General features: G+C 51.6%; 1 long non-coding RNA gene across 27 annotated transcripts in view; it reads right to left on the bottom strand.

Annotated features, from left to right (window-relative positions):
* Nucleotides 1-6,491: 6,491 nt before the first annotated feature.
* The window catches only part of LOC122174465 (uncharacterized), a 42,640-nt gene continuing 23,627 nt past the window's right edge, over nucleotides 6,492-25,504 (bottom strand). For 5 of the 27 annotated variants that reach the window (XR_010593928.1, XR_010593930.1, XR_010593927.1 and 2 more), the window contains 12 exons: nucleotides 25,223-25,355; nucleotides 24,997-25,050; nucleotides 18,844-18,981; nucleotides 18,419-18,557; nucleotides 17,737-17,818; nucleotides 17,218-17,375; nucleotides 15,338-15,491; nucleotides 14,048-15,033; nucleotides 13,041-13,892; nucleotides 11,884-12,734; nucleotides 10,712-11,597; nucleotides 6,492-10,405 (listed from right to left, as the gene is read on the bottom strand). This is a non-coding gene — a long non-coding RNA (uncharacterized LOC122174465). Of the gene's footprint in view, nucleotides 10,406-10,711; nucleotides 11,598-11,883; nucleotides 12,735-13,040; nucleotides 13,893-14,047; nucleotides 15,034-15,337; nucleotides 15,492-17,016; nucleotides 17,376-17,736; nucleotides 17,819-18,196; nucleotides 18,251-18,418; nucleotides 18,558-18,843; nucleotides 18,982-24,996; nucleotides 25,051-25,163; nucleotides 25,356-25,504 lie in introns of all 27 variants that reach the window. The other 22 variants (XR_010593939.1, XR_010593936.1, XR_010593942.1 and 19 more) reach the window with 22 other exon arrangements.

A 25,504-nucleotide genomic window follows, 5' to 3' on the forward strand; every position in this document is an offset into this window, starting at 1 on the left:
ATGACCTCTTGAGGTCCCTTCCAACTCTGATATTCTATGATTCTATGAAAACAACAAGGAGTCTGGTGGCACCTTAAAGACTAACAGATTCTATGTGCATTACCCTGACAGGCCACTGCTCCAAGGGAGACATACTCTCTGCATTACCCTGACTGGCCACCGGGTGTCACTGCTGCTTCATGGGAGATACACTTTGTGCATTTCCCTGACTGGCCACCAGGTGTCACTGCTGCTCCAAGAGAAACACCTTCTGTGCATTACCCCAACAGGCCACCAGGTGTCACTGCTATGCCAAGGGAAACATACTCTGTGCATTATCCTGGTTGGCCACTGGGTGTCACTGTTCCTCCAAGGAAGACACACTCTGCATTTCCCTGACTAGCTACCGGGTGTCACTGCTGCTCCATGGTAGACCCCCCCCCTCCATGCATTACCTTGACTGGCCACCGGGTGTCACTTCTATGCCAAGGGAAACATGATATGTGCATTTCCCTGACTGGCCACTAGATGTCACTGCTGCTCCAAGGGAAACATACTCTGCATTACCCTGACTGGCCACCAGGTGTCACTGCTGCTTCATGGGAGATACAGTCTGTGCATTACCTCGACTGGCCACCGGGTGTCACTGCTGTGCCAAGGGAAACACCTTCTGTGCAATACCCTGCCTGGCCACCAGGTGTCACTGCTATGCAAAGAAAAACACATTCTGTGCATTTCCCTGACTGGCCACCGGGTGGCACTGCTGCTTCATGGGCGATACACTCTGTGCATTAACGTTGTGAAGGGTTGGATCACAGAAACCCCCTTGGGAGCTGCCACCTACAGGGCCGGCTTTAGGCCGATTCAGCCGATTCGGCTGAATCGCGCTGCAGCTGTCCACCCCGCCCCCAGCTCACTTCCCCCTCCTCCCCTCCCCTGAATGCTCTGCCCCCTCCCCTGCTTCCCGCGAATCGCAGGAAGTCTGAAAAGAAGCAGGGGCGGGCCGGCAGCACAAGGTAAGCTAGGGTGGTGGGGACGCGAGAAGGGCTCCGGGGAGGCGCGTCCCGTTCCCGCAGGCCCCAGCGGCTCTGGCCTGGCTTGGCTCCAGCCCGGCCCCCGCGGCGCGGCCCGGCTCCGGCTCGGCTCGGCCCCCGCGGCGCGGCTCGGGTCCCCCCGTACCCCCTGCGGCGCGGCTCGGCTCGGGTCCCCCCATCCCCCCCGCGGCGCGGCGCGGCTCCGGGTCAGACCCAAGCCCGGCAACCCCGGCCAGAGCGCGGCTCGATTCCTGGGGGCGGGGCTTGCAGCAAGCCCCGCCCCCAGGAATCGGGCCCTGCTCTTGCTAAAGCCGGCCCTGGTCACCTGATGTGCAAAAGACTACCTCTGCTCCTGTTTTCCCTGCCAGCTCAGGACTCCACCACCCTGTCTTGCTGAGCCTGACACTCCCGTCTGCTGCAGCACAGACCCAGGGTCTGAATCACTTGTCCCAAAGTTGCAAGTTTACCTGAAAACTGCTCACAGAAGTGTGCTTGTCTCTAGCACTCAGATGCCCAACTCCCAATGGGGTCTAAACCCAAATAAATCTGTTTTACCCTGCATAAAGCTTATGCAGGGCAAACCCAGAAATTGTTCGCCCTCTATAACACTGATAGAGAGATATGCACAGTTGTTTGCTCCCCCAGGTATTAATACATACTCTGAGTAAATTACTAAATAAAAAGTGATTTTATTAAATACAGAAAATAGGATTTAAGTGGTTCCAAGTAGTAACAGACAGAACAAAGTAAATCACCAAGCAAAATAAAATAAAATGCGCAAATCTATGCCTAATCAAACTGAATACAGATAATCTCACCCTCAGAGATGCTTCCGTAATTTTTTTCTCAGACTGGACACCTTCCAGGCCTGGGCACAATTCTTTCCCCTGGTACAGCTCTTGTTGCAGCTGAGATGATAGCTAGGGGATTCTTCATGATGGCTCCTCTCTCCACTTTGTTCTCTTTCACCCCTTTATATATCTTTTGCATAAGGCGGGAACCCTTTGTCCCTCTGGGTTTCCACCCCCCTCACTGGAAAAGCACCAGGTTAAAGATGGATTTCAGTTCAGGTGACATGATCACATGTCACTGCAAGACTTCATTACTCACTTGCCAGCACACACATATACAGGAAGACTCACAGGTAAACACAGTCATCTGCAGGCAATGGGAGTCATCAAGATTCCAAACCATCATTAATGTCCCACACTTTACATAATTACAATAGGCCCTCAGAGTTATATTTTATATTTCTAGTTTTAGATACAAGAGTGGTACATTTATACAAATTGGATGATCACACTCAGTAGATTATAAGCTTTGTAATGATACCTTACAAGAGACCTTTTGCATGAAGCATATCCCAGTTACGTTATATTCACTTTTTACCATATTTTTCTAAAACTATCCCAGTTACATTATATTCACTTATTATCATGTTTTTATAAAACCATATAGACTGCACAACGTCACAAACGTAACTGACCATCAGGTGTCACTGCTGTACCAAGGGAAACATGCTCTGTGCATTACCCTGACTGGCCACCGGGTGTCACTGCTGCTTCATGGGCGATACGCTCTGTGCATTTCCCTGACTGGCCACCAGGTGTCACTGCTGCTCCAAAAGAAAGACCTTCTGTTAATTACTCCAACTGGCCACCAGGTGTCACTGCTATGCCAAGGGAAATATACTCTGTGCATTACCCTGATTGACCACTGGGTGTCACTGTTCCTTCAAGGGAGACATACTCTCTGCATTTCCCTGACTAGCCACCAGGTGTCACTGCTGCTCCATGGTAGACCCCCCCCCCCTCCATGCATTACCTTGACTGGCCACCGGCTGTCACTTCTGTGCCAAGGGAAACATGCTATGTGCATTTCCCTGACTGGCCACTGGATGTCACTGCTGCTCCAAGAGAAACACATTCTGTGCCTTTTCCTAACTGGCCACCGGGTGTCACTTCTGTGCCAAGGGAAACATGCTATGTGCATTTCCCTGATTGGCCACTGGATGTCACTGCTGCTCCAAGAGAAACACATTCTGTGCCTTTCCCTGACTGGCCATCGGGTGTCACTGCTGTGCCAATGGAAACATGCTCTGTGCATTACCCCGATTGACCACTGGGTGTCCATGGGAAACAGACTCTGTGGAATACCCCGCCTGGCCACTGGGTGTCACTGCTCCTCCAAGGGAACCACTGTGTGTGCATCATCCCGACTGGTCACTAGGTGTCACTGCTGGTCCAATGGAACACCTTCTGTGCATTACAATGAGTGACCACCGGGTGTGTCACTGCTGCTCCAAAGAAATGTGCTCAGTGCGTTACCCTGACTGACCACCGGGTGTCACTGTCGCTGCAACAGAAACACATTCTATGCATTACCCCAACTGGCCGCCTGGTGTCACTGCTCCTCCATGGGAGAGAGAGAGGTACTTCATTAGCCAACCTGGCTAGCTCTCTGGCCGCCCAGCTCTGATGACAGTGCCACCAGCATCAGCAGTGCAGAAGTCCTCACTGAACTATGCGCTGCCCAGAGCAGGCAGAGGGTTCAGGGTGCCCCACAGCAACCCCAACAGCCCCACTCTGCCCCAGGCTCCTGGGCCTGCCGCCCATGGTTGATGCTCCCCGAGGGCTCTGCAAGAGCCAGGTTCCCCCACGCAGGTGGCTCTTGGGGGCTGCAAGCAGTCAAAGGGCGGCGGGAAGCTGGGGGGCAGACGCAGCCCCAGGGCCAAGAGCAGCAGCAGGAGAAGGAGACAGGGGAGCACCCCAGCTGCCCATCCCACGGCACCAGCCAGTGCATCAGTCATCCCCCACTGGCCGTCTCCAGCTGCCAACCTGGCCAGGAGGAGGGCAATGGGGTGACGGGGCAGGAGGCAGGGCTGGCACTTAAGAGGAACAGAGCCATAGAGATGGGTGGGGCCCTGTACCAAGGGGGGGTGCAGCCCCCCCAATTTTCTGTCTAGCCTACCTCAGCCCCCCCACGGGGAAGAGGATGGTGCCACCCATGGAGGGGAGAAATTGGGGTTTCAGGGTTTAGGGTTTGGATTACAGGGTCAGGGTCTAGGGGGTGGATTAGTGTAAAGGAGAATTAGGTTTAGGGTGTAGAGTAGGTTTGGAAATGGCTAGGAGTTGAGAGGGAGAGTCAGGGACCCCCGGGGGAGGCAAGTGGGGCAATTTGCCCCAGGCCTTGTAGGGGCCCCCACGAGAATATAGTATTGCAATTTTTTTTATGGAAGGGACCCCCGAAATTGCTTTTCCCCAGACACCCTGAATCCTTTAGGCAGCCCAGGGGAGAGTAAGATTAGGGGAGGGGAGGAGTGGGGTAGGTTCTGGGAGGCAGGGTTGAGGGTTAGAGGGTTGTGTTTAATGCGAGGGTTAGGATTATCTTTAGGGATTAGATTAGGTAAGAGTTTGGGTTCAAAGGTGGGTTAGAGTTAAGGGGTTAGGGTTATGGTCAGGGTGGGGGTTATGATATAATAGGGTGATGATCAGGGTTAGTTGAAGGGTTAGGGTGCAGGGGTCAGGGTTGGGTTGCCTAGGGTGAAGGGAGGGGTCAGGATTTAGGGTTGGGTTGTGGTGTGGGATAGGGTCAAAGGTTAGGGGGAGGAGTTGAGTTAGAGTACTAGGGAACAGGAGTTAGGGTTTGGGATTAGGGTTAGCAGGTGAGGGCTCAGGGTTTGTCTTTTTTGCTCTTCTAATTGCTTGAATTGACCATTCTGTATCAATTTCCTGTAAATGTATTTTAATTCCTTTTAACAACTTTTCGAAAACATTAGTTTCATTATTATTATAACATCACCTATCTTTTTATTGTGAAATAGTAAATTACAGGTTTTAATACTCATGTTTTGTTTTTTGTTTTTTTAATGTCAGGTTATTATTTATGCCCATAACACTTGAATGCTGCCTGATTTCCTTGATTGTCTCAGCCCTGCGCCAGAAGTAGCAATTTGTGATGGATGGTGTCTGCCCTGTCACAGTTTCCTACCCCATGAAATCTCCATATTAAATTTGGATCTCAATAAAACAAATGTTTTCTAACTTAGAAAAATGTATTGTTAGAAAACTCATGTCATGTGTCCCACTTTCAAACAGATTTCCCAGAAGTAGCACACCGAGACACTGCATACCCCATCTGCCACCAATCGCTACTCCTAGACCCAGGGCTGGTGAATTGCATGAGGACAGCAAAAACGTGCTATGTAGATGTCAGTAACTGCAACTGGTAGAAAATTGGGACAGGGAGCAATTTGTAACAGTACGTCCTGACACTACAGAGGAGATACTGGGATGTTTCCCCCCACCCGACATCAGGCTCTCCACATTAGGGACAGTGGCTGCCAGGGCAGCTGGGGGCTGGTCTTGGTCTCTGTGATGAGCAGGCTACTCTGGGTGCAGGAGAGGGGCAGGTTGTTCAGCAGCCAGGAACCCAAGTGCTTGTCCGTCCCTGAGCAGCTAAGGAGCACAGTGTGCAGCTGGTCCATGGACCTGCTGTAGCGCTGCTCTGTGGCCAGGCTTGGCGGTGGCTGCAAGAGATGGGTCAGCATCAAAAACAGCACAGCAAATGGGGAGCCAGGAGCTGCTGTGGCAATCAGCCACCAGCCAAACCCACAACCCTGTCAGCCTGCAGCATCACCATCTGTCCTCCATGTGCCACACACACCTCTCCACCCCTCCTCTGTATGCCAGAGACGCTCATCTATCCATCTCCAGACATCTCTGTTTCTCACGGATTTTCCATGCAGCACCCAACACACTGAGGCCCGGACCTGAGTGAGGCTTTTGGGTGCTGCAGTAGTGGAGCTGTAGGGTGACAGTGCATCTCTAGTCTCAGCCCCTTTTCTCTTAAGCCCGGAGCCATGACTGAGTTCACACCTCTCAGGCCCAGATCCCATAGTCCCGAAGATACTCAACCAACCACTCGTGCTCTGTGATCCTGTTACATCAACAAGAATCTCCCCAAAGTCCCCATGAAGAGGAGGAGGAGTGACACCTTGAGCCTGGCAGGCAGCATGAACTCTCCTCAGCATGGCATGGACCATCCCTGGGGCAGACAGATCCTATATGACTCATACGAGACCACGGGGGGCAAGAGAGTGCATCCCACTGATCCTGATAGGAGGTGTGGACCCTCCCTCTGGGGCAGACCAACCCTCCCCCGAGATGGATCCTCCCCAACCCATGGGAGACTACAGAGTGCCAGGGAGTCTTTTCCCAGGGTCTTGCTCTGTTGCAGGCTCTCCATGTGCTACACCGTATTCTCAGCACATCAACTTTCTACAGCTTGGATTGCTGTAAGGAGTGGAGGGAGGCACTGTTAATGAGTGATGGCAGGTACAAGGATTTGGGGACTCAAAGTGCTGAGGTGTCACAGGTGGGACAGTGCCATGTGTGTCCATCCATCCCCCTCCCCCCCATTTAGGCAGTGACCCGTGGTTGCTATTTCACACTTTAAGAAAAGAGCCAAATGCCACTGTTTGTCACAGGGTAATTTTATTTAACACACAGCATTCTTCATCAGAAACTTACAACCCCCACCTTGCCCAGCACCTGCCCAAATCAGCACAGTCACTCATGACAGCAAATACCCCAGAACATACAGACCCAAAGGGCAGCAGTTTAAATTTGAAGCAATGAGATAATGCCTAGAGAAGCTAGTGAGGGTCTGTGGGGAAGTAGACAAATTGCAACTAACTACAATGGGGAAAATCATAATCCACCAGGGAGAAAAACTGACTCCACTGGGAAATCAAACCAGCTCCAGCGAGCCTGGGATTTCCAGCAATTCAGGATTGGAGCAAGAATTCTCCACTTCCCTTCATTGTCTGGCAATTTCCAGGGAAGGGTAAGGTTAACGAGCCCTTCACAAATGGATAATTCCCAAACCACTGTGGCCAAATGCACCCCTGTATTCACACCCTACACACTATTGTAACAATCTTTGGACAAAATATGCCTTGTGAGGTAGCATTTGAAACTCAGTGATCAATACTATTTTGGTGAAATGGCGGTAGCAACAGTCTGTGTAAAGTTATGAAATTCCACCTATAGGGTATTAAAAGCACAAGTTCCAATTCACATAGCCTGATTAGGTGGAAGTGATCAAGCACACCTGTCCTAAAGAAAGGGATGTGCGTTTGCCTCAATTTGCATTTCAGCTGTAAACAGATTCCACAGAGGATAAGAGGGGGAAGAAAGAAGCAGTATACACGAATGAACAGAAACAGCACAAAGCCTCCTTCTTCCACCAAACTCCATGCTCTCAGCAAGAAAAAACTTAACCTAAGGTGAACACTCAGGAAAATGTTTTTCAAATGGTGACCGAGCTATAAAAGGGAAGGGCAAAAACACCCAAGTTCTCTCTCCCTCCTCATCTCCCTTTCACCTAAGATGATCAGAGAAACAGCTGCTGGACCCTGGAAGCAGATCCTGGCCTGAGGGTTTGGGCAGCAATATTACTGGAAGCTGTGGGAAGGGACTTCACAAGCCTAGTTCGTTAAGTTTAGGAAGCATTTTATCTTTATTTTTTCTTGTAACCATTTCTTCTTTAATGCCTTATTACTTTTGTTCACTTAAAACCTCTCTATGTAGTTAAAAAAACTTATTTTATTCTTGAACCAAAACTAATCCAGTGTTGTGAACTGTAAATGGAATTATCCACAAGGTGGCAGATTTTTGTATATTGACCTCCTAGAGGTACAACAGACCTAATCTATCTGGCCTGTCCAGGAGATGGCTGGACAGTGCACAACACGTTTCTGGGGTAAAATTCAGGACAGGGAGTGTGTTGGGGTCACCCTGCATGTGGTAGCCCAGGTCTGATGGAAGCCAAAGTGTGACTGGTGAGTGCTGACAAGCTCTGGGATCAGAGTCGTAGCCACACACAGACACTTGGGGGGGGGGGGGGGGGGAGCATCACGCTGACAGGCTGTTTGTGAGCTACCCAAGTCAGAGCTATAACAGAGAAGCACAGTGAGGTGTCCTTCCGCCCCCTCCCCCCCCTCGTTGCAGGTCAGGTGACATAGCCCCACACTGGTCAGGATTACAGCCTGGAACATCATACCTGAGCCACAGCAAGAGCCCCCCCGAGCTGCTGTAGTGTTATAAAACACTCCCCAGCAGAATCGGTTACTTTGCTGTTGAGGATGCTGGAGCAAGCTGACCATGTACAGTAACAGGGGCAAAAGGAAGGTGGGGGGGGGGGGGGAGCGGGGAAGGTCTAGACAAGGCTGCTCTTCCCTCTCTGAAATGATGTAGTGAGTTTCTGACACCTTCCCTCTCCCCCCCATACACCCTGCTCTTTAAATACTCTCAGTCTTCATTCAGGTGTTTACATACAAGTGACATCTGCACAGAGATGTTCACAAATTGGTCTGCTCAGCTGTTCCGATTCCCTGAACTGGCCACTCTTTCCCATTACCTCCAGGAAATGGAGTTTCATCCCTTTTAATTCTTAACTTTTCAAGAAACCTTCATATCTTCTTATAACACTTCCTAGGGTTTTATAGTGACTCTCATTTACTATATTTAATACATTATTAAAAACCAAAACATTATCAAGTCTATTTTTATGATCACATGACTTCACTGGTGCTTGAATTGCTGGTTGGCAGGAATGGCTGACTCTAGACCAAGCGAGGGGTGGACAGCCGTTGCTCCTGTGAAACCTCTTTTTAAAATTTACACACAAGTAAAAGAAGATGTTGCTAATTTAGAAAAAAATGTATTAAAATAGGTTTCAACTTGTGTGAAATCACTAAGTTACCTCTAAGCTGCGCAGCAGCATATTAAGCACTGTGCAGGGACTCAGGGCTGTGGCGCGGAGACATGCCTCTCCCCCAACCCCGGACCTGCTGCGGCCGGGGAAAAAGCACCTATCCTGTGGCCCCAGCCCTGGAGCTGCCGCATTAGGGAGAGGTGCCTCTCCCCCCAGCTCAGGTGCTGCTGCGGGGAGAGAGAGCTGCGGGGAGAGAGAGCTGCGGGGAGTCCTCTCCCCGGCTTCCTGTAGTCCCAGGGCAGCCTGGACCCCAAACCCCTCATCCCCAGCCCTGAGACCACACCCCCAGATGGAGCCCTCACCCCCTCGCACCTCAACACTCTTCCCCAGCCCCGTCTCACACTCCCAAAGCCTCGGCCCCACACCCGCCACGTGAATTTTGTTACGTGCACCAATATGGAGGTAATATCACCTCCATATTGGTGCACATAAAATTCCTTCCACACATGAGTAGGAAAAATTAGAGGGAACACTGGTTCAAACTCTGACAAAGTCCAACCCATCTGTCACAATTCCCTTTCCCATAGACCCAGGAATGGGAAATTGTGGGTGTAGCAAATGGTGACAGGGCAGTCCTCCGCCCTCAACCCTCTCCATTCCACCTTTAGCATTACAACCAAAAAGCACCCCTTGCAACAGCACCTGAAATAATCATTCTGCACAGCAGACTCTGGCCCCTCCCCAGCCGTAATCTCACAGAGCCCCGTACCCAACGAGGAAGCACACGGCCTGTGAAGAATACTACACCGAGCACAGACGAGGAATTCAAAGCACTGACCGCTTACTCACAGCCAGTTATGCGGGAGTCAGAAAGCTGAGGACTGTTCATGTCTGCTTACAAGGATGTCCAGTGTGCTCATGTCCACTTCTGCCACTTTCTCCTCAAGATCGGGCTCCTGGAAAATTCCTCTGGAAGCGCAGCTGCAAAAGCCAAACATGAGCCATCACTGCACAAAGCTCTATTGGTGCTTCAGAGCTTGCCCTCATCCTAGTCTCCCTCTCCAATGCCATCTACGTTGGCCCCACTCGATGGACAGAGACCGAGTTAACATAGACAGTGACAGCCCTGCATGATTTTTGTCCCCTCCTACTTCTCCATGGCTCCCGACACATAGCCTGTGGGGATGCACACGTAGCACGCCTGCCCGTGTCCTACGAAGAGAGATGGCACGAGGAGAGGAGAGGAGAGTGAGAAAGTTGGCCAACACACCGGAGAAGAGAGAGAGAGAGAGAGAGAGAGAGAGAAAAAAAATGGGAGCAAGGCAAGCAACTCACCATCTGGAGTCATCCTCCTAGATGCAACCTTCCGCTGCGTAGGAGACACCGCTCCTGGCCAGAGAAATGAGCAGACCCTGAAAATGGGGGCCTTGTCTCTCTCGTAAGCGCAGCTGGTCAGGAACAATTTCTTACAAACCCAGCCCCAGCTAACGGGGCGTTCCTACCTGGAGCCCTCACCAAACCAGACACTTATCTCACTGACAGTAGCGACAGCTCCACTGCCAAATGGTCGACTCCTGACTTGCATCAACAATGCTGGGAGGCTCACCGCTCTCGCTCGCTTTCCATCCGACGAGGGGAGTAACCTCTGACGTTTGATTTCTTTTCCCTCAGTACTAAACCCGGCACAAGGAGGAAAAACAAATAAAGTTATCATTTCAGTGGGCAACGTCACGTAGGCTATTCTTTTCGCCACTCCCACACGATGGCGCTCCGCCACGAATCTTCCTCCCCCACCCCATTACGCCTTTAACATTACAACTAAAAAGCACCCCTTTCAACGGCACTCGAAATAATCACTCTGCACAGCAGACTCTGGCCCCTCCGCAGCCTAATCTCACAGAGACCCGTACCCAACGAGGAAGCACATGGCCTGTGAAGAATACTACAGCGAGCACAAATGAGGAATTAAAAGCACTGACCGCTTACACACAGCCAGTTATGCGGAAGTCAGATAGCTGAGGACAGTTCATGTCTGCTGACAAGGATGTCCAGTCTCTCCATTCATGTCCACTTCTGCCAGTTTCTCCTCGGGCTGGGGCTCCTGGAAAATTCCTCTGGAAGCGCAGCTGCAAAAGCCAAACATGAGCCATCATTACTTAAAACGCCATATGTCGCTTCAAATCTTGCCCTCATCCTTGCCTCCCTCTCCAATCCCATCTACGTCAGCCCCACTGGATGAACAGAGACCGAGTTCACACCGACAGTCACCGCTCCACTCTCGCACCCACTCCCCTGCATGATTTTTGTCCCCTCCCTACTTCTCCATGGCTCCCGAGACAAAGCCTGTGGGGATGCACACGTAGCACGCCTGCCCGTGTCTTACGAAGGGAGACAACACGAGGACAGGCAAGGAGAGACAGAGAGAGCTAGAGGTTGTGTGTTGGCCAACGTACTAGAGAAGAGAGAGAGAGAAAGGAAAACATCGGAGGAAAGCAAGCACTCACCACGTGGAGTCATCCTCCTGGATGCAACCTTCTGCTGCAGAGGAGACACCGTTCCTGACCAGAAAAATGAGCAACCTCTCAAAATAGGGACCTTTTCTCCCTCGTGACCACAGCTAGTCAGGAACCTTTTCATACAAACCCAGCCCTACTGTACTGGGCTTCTCTACCTGGACTCAGGTTGGGCGTGAGCAGAACCCTCATGAAACCAGACACTTATCTCACCGACAGCAGCGTCTCCTCGGCTCCCAGATGGATGGCTTTTGCGTGGCATCAACAATGCTCAGAGTCTCTCGACGCTCTCACTCGCTTTCCATCGCATGAGGGCAGTAGATTCTGACGCGTGACTTCGTTTCCCTTGGTACTAAACCCAGCGGGAGGGGGGGAACCAAAAAAAATTAGCATCTTCATCTGCAATGTCGCATAGTCTTCTTCATTTCACATCTCCCTTATCCCACGGCTCCATCCTCAACCCATCTCCCATTACTACGTTACAACTGCAACTAGAAGGCACCCATTGTAACGGCACCCAAAATACTCACTTTGCTCAGGAGACTCGTCCCTTCCCCAGCGCCTCGTAACTAACGAGGAAGCACACGGCCTGTCAAGAAAATTACAGCGACTACAGAGGAGGAATTCAAAGCACTGACCTCTTACTCACAGCCAGCGATGCAGAAGGCAGAAACATGAGGCCTATTCATGTCTCCTTAGAAGGATGTTCAGGCTGCTCAGGTCCACTTCCGCCATATTCTTGTGTGGCTAGGGCTCCTGGACGATTCCTCTGCGAACTAATAAAGCCAAGCAAGAACCATCACTACACAGAGCTCTGTTGGTGCTGGAAATCTTGCCCTCATCCCTGCCTCTCTCTCCAGTCCCATCTACATCGGCCCCGTTCAATGAACAGAGACCGAGTTAACACCGACAGTCACCGCTCCACTCTCGCACCCACTGCCCCGCATGATTTTTGTCCGCGACTCTCGAGATCTGGCCTGTGGGGACGCACACCTAGCACGCCTGCCCGTGTCCTACGAAGGGAGACGGCACAAGGAAAGGAGAGGAGAGTAGAGGAGAGACAGTGAGAAAGTTGGCCAACACAATAGAGGAAAGAGAGAGACAGACATGGGAGGAAGGCAAGCAACTCACCACCTGGAGTCATCCTCCTAAATGCAACCTTCCGCTGCATAGGAGACACCGCTCCTGGCCAGAGAAATGAGCAGGCCCTGAAAATGGGGACCTTGTCTCTCTCGAAAAGCACAGCTGGTCAGGAACCATTTCTTACAAACCCAGTCCCAGATAACGTGGCGTCCCTAGCAGGAGCAAGGTGGGCCGTGAGCACAGCAATCACCAAACCAGACACTTATCTCACAGAGTGGAGTGTGCTTGCATCCCAGATAGACGACTCTTGCCTGGCATCAACAATGCTCACTGTCTCGTCGCTCTGGCTCGCTTTCCATCGCATGAAGGCTTGAGACTCTGAGGCGTGACTTCTTTTCCCTCGGTCCTAAACCCAACAAAAGGGGAAAAAACAAATCCGTTACCATCTCTGTTGGTAATGTCTCATAGGCTCTTCCTTTTGCCTCTCCTGCACGGCGGGGCTCCTCCCTCAAACATCTTCCCATTACACCTTTATCATTACAACCAAAAAGGACCCCTTGCAACGGCACCCGATATAGTCACTCTGCACAGCAGACTCTGGACCCTCCCCAGCCGTAATCTCACAGAGACCCATACCCAACGAGGAAGCACACGGCCTGTGAAGAATACTACAGCGAGCACAGATGAGCAATTCAAAGCACTGACCACTTACTCACAGCCAGTTATGCGGGAGTCAGAAAGCTGAGCACTGTTCATGTCTGCTGACAAGGATGTCCCGTCTGCTCATGTCCACTAGTGCCACTTTCTCCTCAGGATAGGGCTCTGGGAAAATTCCTCTGGAAGCGAAGCTGCAAAAGCCAAGCATGAGCCATCACTACTTAAAGCTCTATTTGTTGCTTCAAATCTTGCCCTCATCCTGGCCTCCCTCTCCAATCCCATCTACATCAGCCCCACTCGATGAACAGAGACCGAGTTAACACCAACAGACACAGCCTTGTATGGTTTTCGTCCCCTCCTACTTCTCCATGGCTCCCAAGACCTGGCCTGTGGGGATGCACAGCTAGCACGCATGCCCATGTCATATGAAGGGAGACGGCACGAGGACAGGAGAGGAAAGAGTGAGAAAGTTGGCCAACACACAAGAGAAGAGAGAGAGAGAGAGAGAAGGAAAAAAAATGGCAGGAAGGTAAGCAACTGACCATCTGGAGTCATCCTCCTGAATCCAACCTTCCGCTGCGGAGGAGACACTGTTCCTGAGCAGAGAAATGAGCAACCTCTGAAAATAGGGACCTTTTCCCCCTCGTAACCACAGTTGGTCAGGAACCTTTTCATACAAACCCGGCCCTAACTTAGTGGGCTTCCCATCCTGGACTCAGGTTGGGCGTAAACAGAGCCCTCACCAAACCAGACACTTATCTCACTGATAGCGGCGTCTCCTTAGCTCCCAGATGGACGGCTTTTGCGTGGCATCAACAATGCTCAGAGTCTCAATGCTCTTGCTCGCTTTCCATCGCATGAGTGCAGTAGACTCTGACGCGTGACTTCGTTTTCCTTGGTACCAAACCTAACAGAGGGTGGGAAAACCAAAAAAATTAGCATCTCCGTCTGCAATGTCACGTAATCTCTTCATTTCACATCTCCACCCTCAACCCATCTCCCATTACTACGTTACAACTGTAACTAGAAGGTACCCATTGTAACGGCACCCAAAATACTCACTTTCCTCAGGAGATTCTTGTCCCTTCCCCAGCCTTAATCCCAGAGCCTCATACCCAACGAGGAAGCACACTGCCTGTGAAGAAAACTACAGTGAGTACAGATGAGGAATTCAAAGCACTAACCTCTTACTCACAGCCAGCGATGCAGAAGGCAGAAACATGAGGACTATTCATGTCTCCTTAGAAGGATGTCCAGACTGCTCAGGTCCACTTCTGCCATATTCTTGTCCGGCTAGGGCTCCTGGACGATTCCTCTGCAAACTAATAAAGTCAAGCAAGTACTATCACTACACAGAGCTCTATTGGTGCGTCGAGTCTTGCCCTCATCGCTGCCTCCCTCTCCAGTCCAATCTACATCAGCCCCACTCAATGAACAGAGACCGAGTAAACACAGACAGTCACAGCTCCACTTTAGCGCCCACTGCCTCGCATGGTTTTCATCCGCTCCGACTTCTCCGTGGCTCCCAAGACATGGCTAGGATGCACACCTAGCACGGATGCCCGTGGTCCTACGAAGGGAGACGGCATGAGGATAGGAGAGGAAAGAGAGTGAGAAAGTTGGCCAACACACTAGACAAGAGAGAGAGAGAGAAAAAAAATGGGAGGAAGGGAAGCAACTCACCACCTGGAGTCATCTTCCTGGATGCAACCTTCCGCTGCCGAGGACACACCGCATCTGGGCAGAGAAATAAGCAGCCCCTGAAAATGGGGACCTTGTCTCTCTCATAACCACAGCTGGTTAGGAACCATTTCTTACAAACCCAGCCCCAGCTAACGGGTCGTCCCTACCTGGGGCCAGGGGGGCCCTAAGCAGAGCCCTCACCAAACCAGACATTTATTTCACTGACAATAGCGACTGCTCCACTGCCAACTGGACGGCTCCTGACTTGCATCAACAATGCTCGCGGGCTCACGGCTCTCGCTTGCTTTCCATCCGACGAGGGGAGTAAACTCTGACGTTTGATTTCTTTTCCCTCGGTACTAAAACTGGCACAAGGAAGAAAAACAAATAAGTTACCACCTCAGTGGGCGCGTCGCATAGGCTATTCTTTTCGCCTCTCCCACACGGCAGCGTCCCGCCCCAACCCCTCCCTCCCATTACCCCTTTAGCATTACAACTAAAACGCACCCCTTACAATGGCATCCAATATAATCACTCCACCCAGCAGACTCTGGCCCCTCCCCAGCCGTAATCTCACAGAGTCCCGTACCCAATGAGAAAGCACACGGCCTGTGAAGAATACTACAGCGAGCACAGATGACGAATTCAAAGCACTGATCTCTTACTCACAGCCAGTTATGCGGGAGTCAGAAAGCTGAGGACTGTTCATGTCTGCTAACAAGGGTGTACGTGTCTGCTTACAGGGATGTCCAGTCTTCTCATGTCCACTTCTCCCAGTTTCTCCTCGAGATAGGGGTCCTGGAAAATTCTTCTGGAAGCGCAGCTGCAAAAGCCAAGCATGAGCCATCACTACACAAACCTCTATTCGTGCTTCAAATCTTGTCCTCATACTGGTCTCCCTCTCGAATCCCATCTACTTCGGCCCCACTCGATGAACAGAGACCACGGTAACACCGACAGTCACAGCTGTGCATGATTTTCATCCCCTCCTACTTCTCCATGGCTCCAGAGACATAGCCTGTGGGGATGCACACGTAGCACACCTGCCCGTGTCCTACAAAGGGAGATGGCATAAGGACAGGAGAGTAGAGTCAGTGAGAAAGTTGGCCAACACACTAGAGAAGAAAGAGAGAGACAGACAGATAGAAAGACATGGGAGGAAGGAATGCAACTTGCCACCTGGAGTCATTCTTCTAGATGCAACCTTCCGCTGCGTAGGAGACACCGCTCCTGGCCAGAGAAATGAGCAGACCCTGAAAATGGGGTCCTTGTCCCCCTCATAACCACAGCTAGTCAAGAACATTTTCTTACAAACCCAGCCCCAGCTAATGTGGCGTCCCTAGCAGGAGCAAGGTGAGCCGTGAGCACAACCAACACCAAACCGGACACTTATCTCACTGAGAGTGGCGGCCGTTCCCCACCCAGTTGGACGGCTTTTGCGTGGTATCAACAACGCTCACTGTCTCGTCGCTCTGGCTCGCTTTCCATCGCATGAGGGCTTGAGACTCTGAGGCGTGACTTCTGTTCCCTCGGTCCTAAACCCAGCACAAGGCGAAAAAACAAATCCGTTACCATATCAATCTGCAACATCTCGTAGGCTCTTCCTTTCGCCTCTCCCTCACGGCGGGGCTCCTCCCTCAAACAGCTTCCCATTACACCTTTAGCATTACAACCAAAAAGCACCCCTTGCAACGGCACCCGACAGTCACCCTGGACAGCAGACTCTGGCCCCTCCCCAGCCGTAATCTCTCAGAGCCCCGTACCCAACGAGGAAGCACACGGCCTGTGAAGAATACTACAACGAGCACAGATGAGCAATTCAAAGCACTGACCACTTACTCACAGCCAGTTATGCGGGAGTCAGAAAGCTGAGGACTGTTCATGTCTGCTGACAAGGATGTCCCGTCTGCTCATGTCCACTAGTGCCACTTTCTCCTCAGGATAGGGCTCTTGGAAAATTCCTCTGGAAGCGAAGCTGCAAAAGCCAAGCATGACCCATCACTACTTAGAGCTCTATTTGTTGCTTCAAATCTTGCCCTCATCCTGGGCTCCCTCTCCAATCCCATCTACATCAGTCCCACTCGATGAACAGAGACCGAGTTAACACCGACAGTCACCGCTCCAATCTCGCGCCCACTCCCCTGCATGATTTTCGTCCCCTCCTACTTTTCCATGGCTCCCGAGACAAAGCTTGTGGGGATGCACATGTAGCACGCCTCCCCGTGTCTTACAAAGGGAGACAACACGAGGAAAGAAAAGGACAGACAGCGAGAGCAAGAGGGTGTGTGTTGGCCAAGCTACTAGAGAAGAGAGAGAAAGGAAAACATCGGAGAAAAGAAAGCACTCACCACGTGGAGTCATCCTCCTGGATGCAACCTTCTGCTGTGGAGGAGACACCATTCCTGACCAGAGAAATGAGCAACCTCTCAAAATAGGGACCTCTTCTCCCTCATGACCACAGCTAGTCAGGAACCTTTTCATACAAACCCAGCCCTACCGTACTGGGCTTCCCTACCTGGACTCAGGTGGAGCGTGAGCAGAGCACTCACCAAACCAGACACTTATCTCACTGACAGAAGCGACTGGTCCACAGCCAACTGGTCGGCTCCTGACTTGCATCCACAATGCTCGCGGGCTCACTGCTCTCGCTCGCCTTCCATCCGACGAGGGGCGTAAACTCTGATGTTTCATTTCTTTTCCCTCAGTACTAAACCCAACACAAGGAGGAAAAACAAATAAGATACCACCTCAGTGGGCAGCGTCCCGTAAGCTATTCTTTTTGCCTCTCCCACACGGCACCGCTCCGCCCCGAACCCTCCCCCGCATAACGCCCTTAGCACTCGAACTAAAAAGCACCCCTTGCAACGGCATCTGAAAAAAATCACTCTGCACAGCAGACTCTGGCTCCTCCCCAGCTGTAATCGTACAGAGCCCCGTACCCAACGAGAAAGCACATGGCCTGCACAGACTACGACAGCGAGCGCAGATGGGCAGTTCAGAGCACTGACCGCTTACTCTCACCAGTTATGCGGGAGTCAGAAAGCTGAGGACTGTTCATGTCGGCTTACAAGGATGTCCAATCTGCTCATGTCCATTTCTGCCAGTTTCTCCTCGGGCTGGGGCTCCTGGAAAATTCCTCTGGAAGCGCAGCTGCAAAAGCCAAACATGAGCCATCATTACTTAAAACGCCATATGTCGCTTCAAATCTTGCCCTCATCCTTGCCTCCCTCTCCAATCCCATCTACGTCAGCCCCACTGGATGAACAGAGACCGAGTTCACACCGACAGTCACCGCTCCACTCTCGCACCCACTCCCCTGCATGATTTTTGTCCCCTCCCTACTTCTCCATGGCTCCCGAGACAAAGCCTGTGGGGATGCACACGTAGCACGCCTGCCCGTGTCTTACGAAGGGAGACAACACGAGGACAGGCAAGGAGAGACAGAGAGAGCTAGAGGTTGTGTGTTGGCCAACGTACTAGAGAAGAGAGAGAGAGAAAGGAAAACATCGGAGGAAAGCAAGCACTCACCACGTGGAGTCATCCTCCTGGATGCAACCTTCTGCTGCAGAGGAGACACCGTTCCTGACCAGAAAAATGAGCAACCTCTCAAAATAGGGACCTTTTCTCCCTCGTGACCACAGCTAGTCAGGAACCTTTTCATACAAACCCAGCCCTACTGTACTGGGCTTCTCTACCTGGACTCAGGTTGGGCGTGAGCAGAACCCTCATGAAACCAGACACTTATCTCACCGACAGCAGCGTCTCCTCGGCTCCCAGATGGATGGCTTTTGCGTGGCATCAACAATGCTCAGAGTCTCTCGACGCTCTCACTCGCTTTCCATCGCATGAGGGCAGTAGATTCTGACGCGTGACTTCGTTTCCCTTGGTACTAAACCCAGCGGGAGGGGGGGAACCAAAAAAAATTAGCATCTTCATCTGCAATGTCGCATAGTCTTCTTCATTTCACATCTCCCTTATCCCACGGCTCCATCCTCAACCCATCTCCCATTACTACGTTACAACTGCAACTAGAAGGCACCCATTGTAACGGCACCCAAAATACTCACTTTGCTCAGGAGACTCGTCCCTTCCCCAGCGCCTCGTAACTAACGAGGAAGCACACGGCCTGTCAAGAAAATTACAGCGACTACAGAGGAGGAATTCAAAGCACTGACCTCTTACTCACAGCCAGCGATGCAGAAGGCAGAAACATGAGGCCTATTCATGTCTCCTTAGAAGGATGTTCAGGCTGCTCAGGTCCACTTCCGCCATATTCTTGTGTGGCTAGGGCTCCTGGACGATTCCTCTGCGAACTAATAAAGCCAAGCAAGAACCATCACTACACAGAGCTCTGTTGGTGCTGGAAATCTTGCCCTCATCCCTGCCTCTCTCTCCAGTCCCATCTACATCGGCCCCGTTCAATGAACAGAGACCGAGTTAACACCGACAGTCACCGCTCCACTCTCGCACCCACTGCCCCGCATGATTTTTGTCCGCGACTCTCGAGATCTGGCCTGTGGGGACGCACACCTAGCACGCCTGCCCGTGTCCTACGAAGGGAGACGGCACAAGGAAAGGAGAGGAGAGTAGAGGAGAGACAGTGAGAAAGTTGGCCAACACAATAGAGGAAAGAGAGAGACAGACATGGGAGGAAGGCAAGCAACTCACCACCTGGAGTCATCCTCCTAAATGCAACCTTCCGCTGCATAGGAGACACCGCTCCTGGCCAGAGAAATGAGCAGGCCCTGAAAATGGGGACCTTGTCTCTCTCGAAAAGCACAGCTGGTCAGGAACCATTTCTTACAAACCCAGTCCCAGATAACGTGGCGTCCCTAGCAGGAGCAAGGTGGGCCGTGAGCACAGCAATCACCAAACCAGACACTTATCTCACAGAGTGGAGTGTGCTTGCATCCCAGATAGACGACTCTTGCCTGGCATCAACAATGCTCACTGTCTCGTCGCTCTGGCTCGCTTTCCATCGCATGAAGGCTTGAGACTCTGAGGCGTGACTTCTTTTCCCTCGGTCCTAAACCCAACAAAAGGGGAAAAAACAAATCCGTTACCATCTCTGTTGGTAATGTCTCATAGGCTCTTCCTTTTGCCTCTCCTGCACGGCGGGGCTCCTCCCTCAAACATCTTCCCATTACACCTTTATCATTACAACCAAAAAGGACCCCTTGCAACGGCACCCGATATAGTCACTCTGCACAGCAGACTCTGGACCCTCCCCAGCCGTAATCTCACAGAGACCCATACCCAACGAGGAAGCACACGGCCTGTGAAGAATACTACAGCGAGCACAGATGAGCAATTCAAAGCACTGACCACTTACTCACAGCCAGTTATGCGGGAGTCAGAAAGCTGAGCACTGTTCATGTCTGCTGACAAGGATGTCCCGTCTGCTCATGTCCACTAGTGCCACTTTCTCCTCAGGATAGGGCTCTGGGAAAATTCCTCTGGAAGCGAAGCTGCAAAAGCCAAGCATGAGCCATCACTACTTAAAGCTCTATTTGTTGCTTCAAATCTTGCCCTCATCCTGGCCTCCCTCTCCAATCCCATCTACATCAGCCCCACTCGATGAACAGAGACCGAGTTAACACCAACAGACACAGCCTTGTATGGTTTTCGTCCCCTCCTACTTCTCCATGGCTCCCAAGACCTGGCCTGTGGGGATGCACAGCTAGCACGCATGCCCATGTCATATGAAGGGAGACGGCACGAGGACAGGAGAGGAAAGAGTGAGAAAGTTGGCCAACACACAAGAGAAGAGAGAGAGAGAGAAGGAAAAAAAATGGCAGGAAGGTAAGCAACTGACCATCTGGAGTCATCCTCCTGAATCCAACCTTCCGCTGCGGAGGAGACACTGTTCCTGAGCAGAGAAATGAGCAACCTCTGAAAATAGGGACCTTTTCCCCCTCGTAACCACAGTTGGTCAGGAACCTTTTCATACAAACCCGGCCCTAACTTAGTGGGCTTCCCATCCTGGACTCAGGTTGGGCGTAAACAGAGCCCTCACCAAACCAGACACTTATCTCACTGATAGCGGCGTCTCCTTAGCTCCCAGATGGACGGCTTTTGCGTGGCATCAACAATGCTCAGAGTCTCAATGCTCTTGCTCGCTTTCCATCGCATGAGTGCAGTAGACTCTGACGCGTGACTTCGTTTTCCTTGGTACCAAACCTAACAGAGGGTGGGAAAACCAAAAAAATTAGCATCTCCGTCTGCAATGTCACGTAATCTCTTCATTTCACATCTCCACCCTCAACCCATCTCCCATTACTACGTTACAACTGTAACTAGAAGGTACCCATTGTAACGGCACCCAAAATACTCACTTTCCTCAGGAGATTCTTGTCCCTTCCCCAGCCTTAATCCCAGAGCCTCATACCCAACGAGGAAGCACACTGCCTGTGAAGAAAACTACAGTGAGTACAGATGAGGAATTCAAAGCACTAACCTCTTACTCACAGCCAGCGATGCAGAAGGCAGAAACATGAGGACTATTCATGTCTCCTTAGAAGGATGTCCAGGCTGCTCAGGTCCACTTCCGCCATATTCTTGTCCAGCTAGGGCTCCTGGATGATTCCTCTGCAAACTAATGAAGTCAAGCAAGAACTATCACTACACAGAGCTCTATTGGTGCGTCGAGTCTTGCCCTCATCGCTGCCTCCCTCTCCAGTCCAATCTACATGAGCCCCACTCAATGAACAGAGACCGAGTAAACACAGACAGTCACAGCTCCACTTTAGCGCTCACTGCCCCACATGGTTTTCGTCTGCTCCTACTTCTTCATGGCTCCCAAGACCTGGCTAGGATGCACACCTAGCATGCCTGCCCGTGTCCTACGAAGGGAGACGGCACAAGGAGAGGAGAGGAGAGTCAGTGAGAAAGTTGGCCAACACATTAGAGAAGAGAGAGAGACAGACAGATAGAAAGACATGGGAGGAAGGCAAGCAACTCACCACCTGGAGTCATCCTCCTAGATGCAACCTTCCGCTGTGTAGCAGACACCACTCCTGGCCAGAGAAATGAGCAGACCCTGAAAATGAGGACCTTGCTCCCCTCATAACCACAGCTAGTCAAGAACATTTTCTTACAAACCCAGCCCCAGCTCATGTGGCATCCCTAGCAGGAGCAAGGTGGGCTGTTAACAGCAATCACCAAACCAGACACTTATCTCACTGAGAGTGGCGGCCGTTCCCCTCCCAGTAGGACGGCTTTTGCGTGGCATCAACAATGCTCACGGTTTCGTTGCTCTGGCTCGCTTTCCATCACATGAGGGCTTGAGACTCTGAGGCGTGACTTCTTTTCCCTCGGTCCTAAACCCAGCACAAGGCGAAAAAACAAATCCGTTACCATCTCAGTTGGCAAGATCTTGTCCCTTCCCCAGCCTTAATCCCAGAGCCTCGTAACTAACAAGGAAGCACATGGCCTGTGAAGAAAACTACAGCGACTACAGATGAGGAATTCAAAGCACTGACCTCTTACTCACAGCCAGCGATGCAGAAGGCAGAAACATGAGGACTATTCATGTCTCCTTAGAAGGATGTCCAGACTGCTCAGGTCCACTTCTGCCATATTCTTGTCCGGCTAGGGCTCCTGGACGATTCCTCTGCAAACTAATAAAGTCAAGCAAGTACTATCACTACACAGAGCTCTATTGGTGCGTCGAGTCTTGCCCTCATCCCTGCCTCCCTCTCCAGTCCCATCTACATCAGCCCCACTCGATGAACAGAGACCGAGTAAACACAGACAGTCACAGCTCCACTTTAGCGCCCACTGCCTCGCATGGTTTTCATCCGCTCCGACTTCTCCGTGGCTCCCAAGACATGGCTAGGATGCACACCTAGCACGGATGCCCGTGGTCCTACGAAGGGAGACGGCATGAGGATAGGAGAGGAAAGAGAGTGAGAAAGTTGGCCAACACACTAGACAAGAGAGAGAGAGAGAAAAAAAATGGGAGGAAGGGAAGCAACTCACCACCTGGAGTCATCTTCCTGGATGCAACCTTCCGCTGCCGAGGACACACCGCATCTGGGCAGAGAAATAAGCAGCCCCTGAAAATGGGGACCTTGTCTCTCTCATAACCACAGCTGGTTAGGAACCATTTCTTACAAACCCAGCCCCAGCTAACGGGTCGTCCCTACCTGGGGCCAGGGGGGCCCTAAGCAGAGCCCTCACCAAACCAGACATTTATTTCACTGACAATAGCGACTGCTCCACTGCCAACTGGACGGCTCCTGACTTGCATCAACAATGCTCGCGGGCTCACGGCTCTCGCTTGCTTTCCATCCGACGAGGGGAGTAAACTCTGACGTTTGATTTCTTTTCCCTCGGTACTAAAACTGGCACAAGGAAGAAAAACAAATAAGTTACCACCTCAGTGGGCGCGTCGCATAGGCTATTCTTTTCGCCTCTCCCACACGGCAGCGTCCCGCCCCAACCCCTCCCTCCCATTACCCCTTTAGCATTACAACTAAAACGCACCCCTTACAATGGCATCCAATATAATCACTCCACCCAGCAGACTCTGGCCCCTCCCCAGCCGTAATCTCACAGAGTCCCGTACCCAATGAGAAAGCACACGGCCTGTGAAGAATACTACAGCGAGCACAGATGACGAATTCAAAGCACTGATCTCTTACTCACAGCCAGTTATGCGGGAGTCAGAAAGCTGAGGACTGTTCATGTCTGCTAACAAGGGTGTACGTGTCTGCTTACAGGGATGTCCAGTCTTCTCATGTCCACTTCTCCCAGTTTCTCCTCGAGATAGGGGTCCTGGAAAATTCTTCTGGAAGCGCAGCTGCAAAAGCCAAGCATGAGCCATCACTACACAAACCTCTATTCGTGCTTCAAATCTTGTCCTCATACTGGTCTCCCTCTCGAATCCCATCTACTTCGGCCCCACTCGATGAACAGAGACCACGGTAACACCGACAGTCACAGCTGTGCATGATTTTCATCCCCTCCTACTTCTCCATGGCTCCAGAGACATAGCCTGTGGGGATGTACACGTAACAGGCCTGCCCGTGTCCTACAAAGGGAGATGGCATAAGGACAGGAGAGTAGAGTCAGTGAGAAAGTTGGCCAACACACTAGAGAAGAAAGAGAGAGACAGACAGATAGAAAGACATGGGAGGAAGGAATGCAACTTGCCACCTGGAGTCATTCTTCTAGATGCAACCTTCCGCTGCGTAGGAGACACCGCTCCTGGCCAGAGAAATGAGCAGACCCTGAAAATGGGGTCCTTGTCCCCCTCATAACCACAGCTAGTCAAGAACATTTTCTTACAAACCCAGCCCCAGCTAATGTGGCGTCCCTAGCAGGAGCAAGGTGAGCCGTGAGCACAACCAACACCAAACCGGACACTTATCTCACTGAGAGTGGCGGCCGTTCCCCACCCAGTTGGACGGCTTTTGCGTGGTATCAACAACGCTCACTGTCTCGTCGCTCTGGCTCGCTTTCCATCGCATGAGGGCTTGAGACTCTGAGGCGTGACTTCTGTTCCCTCGGTCCTAAACCCAGCACAAGGCGAAAAAACAAATCCGTTACCATATCAGTCTGCAACATCTCGTAGGCTCTTCCTTTCGCCTCTCCTTCACGGCGGGGCTCCTCCCTCAAACAGCTTCCCATTACACCTTTAGCATTACAACCAAAAAGCACCCCTTGCAACGGCACCCGACAGTCACCCTGGACAGCAGACTCTGGCCCCTCCCCAGCCGTAATCTCTCAGAGCCCCGTACCCAACGAGGAAGCACACAGCTTGTGAAGAATACTAAAGCGAGCACAGATGAGCAATTCAGACCATTGACCGCTTACTCACAGCCAGTTATGCGGGAGTCAGAAAGCTGAGGACTGTTCATGTCTGCTGACAAGGATGTCCCGTCTGCTCATGTCCACTAGTGCCACTTTCTCCTCAGGATAGGGCTCTTGGAAAATTCCTCTGGAAGCGAAGCTGCAAAAGCCAAGCATGACCCATCACTACTTAGAGCTCTATTTGTTGCTTCAAATCTTGCCCTCATCCTGGGCTCCCTCTCCAATCCCATCTACATCAGTCCCACTCGATGAACAGAGACCGAGTTAACACCGACAGTCACCGCTCCAATCTCGCGCCCACTCCCCTGCATGATTTTCGTCCCCTCCTACTTTTCCATGGCTCCCGAGACAAAGCTTGTGGGGATGCACATGTAGCACGCCTCCCCGTGTCTTACAAAGGGAGACAACACGAGGAAAGAAAAGGACAGACAGTGAGAGCAAGAGGGTGTGTGTTGGCCAAGCTACTAGAGAAGAGAGAGAAAGGAAAACATCGGAGAAAAGAAAGCACTCACCACGTGGAGTCATCCTCCTGGATGCAACCTTCTGCTGTGGAGGAGACACCATTCCTGACCAGAGAAATGAGCAACCTCTCAAAATAGGGACCTCTTCTCCCTCGTGACCACAGCTCGTTAGGAACCTTATCATAAAAGCCCAGCCCAAACTTAGTGGGCTTCCCCACCTGGACTCAGGTTGGGCGTGAGCAGAGCCCTCATGAAAGCAGACACTTATCTCACTGACAGCGGAGTCTCCTCGGCTCCCAGATGGACGGCTTTTGCGTGGCATCAACAATGCTCGGAGTCTCGACGCTCTCGCTTGCTTTCCATCGCATAAGGGCAGTAGACTCTGACGCGTGACTTCGTTTCCCTCAGTACTAAACCCAGCGGAAAGGGGGAACCAAAAAAATTAGCATTTTCGTCTGCAATGTTGTGTCGTCTCCTTCATTTCACATCTCCCATATCCCAAGGCTCCACCCTCAACCCATCTCCCATTACTACGTTACACCTGCACCTAGAAGGCTCC

This window comes from Chrysemys picta, chromosome 19 (assembly GCF_011386835.1).
Source record: "Chrysemys picta bellii isolate R12L10 chromosome 19, ASM1138683v2, whole genome shotgun sequence".
In the NCBI taxonomy this organism is placed as follows: domain Eukaryota; kingdom Metazoa; phylum Chordata; order Testudines; family Emydidae; genus Chrysemys; species Chrysemys picta.